The following is a 6,000-nucleotide window of genomic DNA, read 5'->3' on the forward strand; positions in this document are numbered from 1 at the left end:
AATTATAGAAATTTCATTCATGGTAATTGGCTTTGAATAAGTCACCATTATATTTGTGTAAAATTCCTTGCCAAGATAATGGATTTCAAACATATAGGGCTAAGAATTTTTGAAAATTTCGCCATAATTTCCCCTATATTTTGGACAAATCAAGCATAAGAATATCAACAATATCATTCCATTATCACACACATGCATAAATTCATCATAAGATATATCAATTTGATAGTCAAATAAGAAGTCAACTACAAAAGTCAAGAATTTCAAAAAGTCAACTTCATCTTCTTCCCCAAATTCGAAATTAGGGTTTTGAAATTGAAAATTCAATTTGGGCAATGTAGCATGTGAAAAGTCAAATTGATGACATATAATAGTTCTATAACAAGTTTATTCATCAATTCAAGCATCAATTTCATAATTTCAACAAGAAATCTAACAAACCCATTTGTTCATCAATGGTGTTCACACTTGAAGTTCAAGAATATACAACAATCCATCAATGTAACCATCAATAATGAAAGAAAACATCAAAGGATAGTTCTATGAAGCATTATAACCAATTTAATCATTCAAAATCATTCAAAATCATGCAAGGGATTGTAGAATAAATTTCATATTCAAACTCTTCCAAACTCATGAATATTCAAGGATAAAGAGTCAAAAAGATGAAAGATTACCTTGATGTTGATGTTTTAATCTTCTTTGAATGGTAAAAAGTGAGAAGTATGTTCAAACCTTGAGTTTGGTTCTTCCTTGCGTGGAGAAGAGAAGAGAAAAATTGATTTTGGGAGCAAAATAAGGTGGGATGGCCGAACAAGGGTTTTAAACCCGTAGGGGCCTCCACGCCGGTCACACTCGTGTGACCGTGCGTGGGAGCTCTCTGCCTTCCTCCCACGCATGGCAACACGCGTGTGAGCGTGCGTGGGAGACTACTGCCTCGTTCCCACGCACGGCTACACACGTGTGAGCCTCGTGTAGGTCCACTGCATCGTTTTCTTCTGATTTTTGGCCTTGCCTCTCATACCTATATCCAATTTAAGCTCTTCCAAAGCAATTTCTAGTCTCGAATCCTACAAATTAGTCCTCAAAACATGGTTCCATATGATTGTAGCAATTTATTAGAACAAAAACATTAAAAACGAAAGCATAGCAATAATGTAAAGCATTTTATTAAAACCTTAGGTTGCCTCCCAAGCAGCGCCACGGTTTACGTCATTGGCTAGAAGCATTATACCTTGTTTGAATTCAGCCATATTCCTTGGTGGTGGGTAAGAAGCATTTTGGTACCCACGTGTTTTTCCAAGTAAGCTTATCGTTCCTCCGCTTCGGTTTTGGTTCCACCTTTGATTTGACCTTCGCCCTTCCATCGTCATCAGCTCCTTCTTTTGCCTTCTCCTTGTCATCATTCGTGGCTTGTCCTTCGAATCTCAGGGTAATTTCTCCTGAACTAACATCTATTCGTGCACGACAAGTAGCCAGAAATGGTCTTCCAAGAATTAAGGATTCATGGGGATCATCATCTCCCATCTTACAGACAATAAAATCGACAAGCACAAGAAATTTTCCTACTCTTACTAGAACATCTTCCGCTAAGCCTTCAGGATACCGTGTGGTTTCGTCAGCCAAACGTAGAGTCAGCCTCGTCGATTTCAAACGTGGTAAGTTCAATTTTTCAAAAAGATTTAAAGACATGACATTGATAGAAGCACCAAGATCAGCAAGAGCGTTTCTAGGTTCCATGTTCTGTATAGAACAAGGGATTAACAAAGCTCCAGGGTCACCCTTCTTTCTGGGATTTCCCTTAGTCAAACAAGCCGAAGATTCTTGGCTTAAACATGTAAAATTATCACAAATGTCATTCTCAAACAACTCATGGCATTCTTTGCTATTGAAGAATTTTCGAATAAAAGCTTTAAATTTTCCTTCTCGAGCTGTTTCCTTTTCTTTTGAGCTTTTGATGTTGTCTCTTGGTAGTTCCTTTTCTTTCGGGCCTTCTTCCGAAGTGGTTTCCTCCTTGCGTTCCTTCATTGATATGGTGCATAAACTGTTCGCATTTTTTAATTCAAGATTAAGACTACAAGAAGTAGTCTTATTTCTTTGGTCGTCTACCTTACATTGACAAGTTCCACAGATAGCATCCATTGGATCACATTTCTCATGTGTTTCTTCTTTGGCATTAATGGCGTTGACTCTCTCTTTCGAGTTGTTTTCAGTGTTGCTTGGGAGTTGTCCGTAGTGTCGATCTAACATCATCTTAAACATCTGAGAGATTTGATTCTCAATTGTCTTTAGTGTAGCCTTAGACTCTTGGCGAAGACTAGAAATTTCTTGCCTAATCTCTTGAGTAATTTCTTGTTTCAGATTTGCCCGATCATTTTTGAGTTCCATGATCGTCCATGTAAGTCTTTCATCTACCTCACGGATGTCATCCCTTCTCTGTTGAGTAAAATCAAGTTGAGAGTCGTATTGTGGCCTGAATTGGGTCATTTGATTTCCATTTCCTTGTTTTTGATTGTACATTAGTCTGTTCTTATCATTTTGTCCATATGCAGGCTTCTGTCCATAGTTGTATTGTCTTTGCGCTTGATATCCGTCATTGTGGCTATTGTTCCAACCCTCTCCCTGTTTCCAATTGTTGTTTGATCTTTGGTTTTGTCCATAAGCATTGAAGTTGGAGTTCCTTTGATAATCTACCGCCTCGACTTGTTCAGATGCAGACGTAGAAGTGCAAATATTGGTGTCATGAGGTCCTCCACAGATATTACAATAAAGTGCCAATGCCATGCAAGGCTTGGGTTTTCCTTCCATTTTTTCTACCATAGCCTGTAGCTTTTTGATTTCGTGATTCATTGCTTCGATTTTGGCCTCACTTGCCACTCGATTATCAACTTCATAAATTCCTCCATGATCTCCTCTTCGTTCATACCAACAGGATGTGTTTTTAGATATTCTGTCGATTAGTTCCTCAGCCTCTTGCAAAGCTAGGGAGACAAAGGCACCGCTGGAGGATGAGTCAAGCGACATTTTTCCTTCATCATGTCCCATGGGTGCATCAGATCTTGTGGGCATTGCCTTTTAAGAACTTTAAATCTTCGCCAAGCCTCTCCCAAACTTTCAAGTCTTCCTTGTTTGAATTCTTGTATCAGCCTTCTAATCCTCATAGTTTTTGTAATGGGAAAGAACTCGTTCATGAATTCACGATGCAATTGTTGCCACGTTCTGAAATGATTGTCGTCTTGGCTTTCCAACCATCGTGATGCCTCTCCTATAACTGAAAATGGGAATAATTTTAGTCGAACTATTTCCTCGCTAACGCCTTCTTATCTGTACATCCCACATGCTCGTATAAATCTTGTGATGTGTGCGTTGGGATCTTCATATGGTAATCCCGAGTATTGATTGTTCTGAACCAGTGTGAGAATAGTTGGATGCACGTGAAAGTTGACATTCTCCATTGGAGGTACATAGATCGAGTTGTGCATGTTAAAATCCGGAGTCATGTAATCTGCAATTGATCTTTGTGGTTCTTGAGGGTTTCCATAATACTCCTCTTCACGAATGTTCTCTTGATTATTTGCTCTGTTAGCTTGCGGTTCTTCAATGATTGGTTCTTCATGGTTAATCGGTACTTGTGGATTGATTGGGACTGGGGGTGGATTTGGTACTGTTGTGCCTCTTCCTTGTGGGTTTCTTGTTGCGCTTGATGAAGCCATTAGTGATCCTTGGTTATTTTTCCTTCTAGTTGCTCTATTAATTTCAGGAATGTAGGGTAGTAAACCTTGATTTCCTTTTGCTCTCGTGTGGATTCACCTAGTAAAATTATCAACAAAACGAATATTTCCACAATTGACTAGAAGTAGTCAATTGGGTTAGTAGCAAAAACAAGTAATAATAAAACAAAATTAAGTGGAATGGATTAACATTTCTCAAATCTAGCATTCATGCAATCAAAGTAAACAAAAACATATGACAACCTATTGCCCTCCCCGGCAACGGCGCCATTTTTTTGAAGAATGCAGTATTGTGTAGGGGTTGATTCGTCTAAAGATATTTATGTTAAAACGGAAAGTCTGTGACTCCCCGAGTGTCGGTCTCGAAGGAGGGACGTGGAGGTGTGTCAAACATTCGGGAGTTTACTTGATTGGATCATGCATAGGACTTGAGTGTGGTGAAGGGTGGAATTGCAAATGAGAGTGTAGTTCATTGGTTGGTTTGAGTGCAAGAAAGTAGTAAAGTAAAAGTGATTTTGGGAATATGTAAAAGGGGTAGGGATTGGATAGTGTTCATGAATATTGCATAGTGAGAGTCTAAGGTCATGGATTAGGATTGCTAGGATATTATCTATTCAAGAGTGTGTTGTCTTAGTCCTTTTCCACCTTGTGTACTAAGGCTTCTTTGACTTAGGAGTGCCTTCAAGCATCCAAAGTTCTAAGAGGAATTTTATCAAACACTTAAGCTACACACTATCCTACTATTCTTAAGAAGTCCATAGGAACTTTGATTGTGTAAAGCTTCAAATCCGAACTCTAATCAAAGACATGAAAGAGTAAAGAGCTCAATCTCTCATCTAGATTGGCCAAATCCAACGAGATCTCATCAAAACAACAATCAAAAGACAAGAATAGATAATCCATCAACACAAACTCATAGATCCAAGATATAGAAATAAGATCATCACAAAAGCAATATTCAATCACACAATCCAAATCCCTAGACTAAATTAGCTACTCATGATATGAAATGAAAGTAAAAGCTAATTTAATCCAAGAACAAGATAGCTAAAATTATAGAAATGAAATAGAGATCACCTAGAGAGAAGAAGATCTTCAATCCAAGCTTGTTGTCTTCTACAATGGAGATTGATCTAATCTAAAAACTAAGAAAAATGGAGAAAACTCTCCAAAGGAAAACTATGGAAAGGGAAAACTAAAATTCTGGAAAATCCTTCCTTGGAAATTCATCAAAGGGGTTTAAAGAGTCTCCGAAATGACAACCCTAGCTGAAATTCGTGCATCACGCCTCCACGCCTCTCACACGCGTGTGACCTTCCAGATTGGTCCTCCGGGGCTCCGCTTTTGCCTGGTTTGCTCTTTAACCTCATCTTTTGGTCCTATTTGCTCCTGGGGCTCCTGTTTTACTTCTTGTAAGCTAAAAATAGCTTTTGTGCATCAGTTAGTGATTTTCAAGCATTTACGCACATAATTTATCAAATAAGGATGCTATAGACGCGATAAACCACCCTAAAATGTGCCTGAAATAAGGGTATCTCGGAATCTTATCATACACTGAGGGGGATGATATACCCAAGAGAGAGAAGCCAGCTGAGATGTTCGAAGTTGAAGAAAAGATGGCAATGCAGGATCAGCTGGATTCTATACAACACATGCTGAAGTAGATAGTACAGACTCCGACTTAGAGTGTCCAGGCAGTTACTCAGCTTCCGATGATTCAACTGAATCCTTATGTTCCTAACCCTTATTCGGTGCCACAGGTACCTCTTGTAGCCTGTTGTGCAATTTGTGGTGGAAATCATGCAGCTCAGACATGTCATCTGTTAGACTCCGGTAATCAAGTCCCTCAGCTTAATGTGGAGCAAGTTGATCTCATTGGTTATGCTAGACCACAGGGCCAGGGGCAAGGTTATGGGAACTATCAGTAGCAAGGAAGAAATCAGTTTGTTCCCTCTTAGAACAATCAAGGAAATCAAGTGAGGAACAATCCACCAGGATTTCAAGGTAATCAAGGGAACAGGGGTGGAAACCAAGGAACTCAGTGGAGAAACAATCAGAATTTTGGGCAGAATAGTCAGAATCCAAATCAAGGGCAGTTCCAGCAAGGGAATCAGAATTTCGGGAACAATCAGGGTCAAGGTTTCTCTAGACCATCTTAGGATCTTGATATGCAGACTCTCATGAACACCATGATAGCTCAGATGAGCAAGTTACAAGCAACTGTAGAGAATCAGCAAGCTACCTTAAGCACTCAGCAAGCTACCTTAAG

This window comes from Ipomoea triloba, chromosome 11 (assembly GCF_003576645.1).
Source record: "Ipomoea triloba cultivar NCNSP0323 chromosome 11, ASM357664v1".
NCBI classification, from domain to species: Eukaryota; Viridiplantae; Streptophyta; class Magnoliopsida; order Solanales; family Convolvulaceae; genus Ipomoea; species Ipomoea triloba.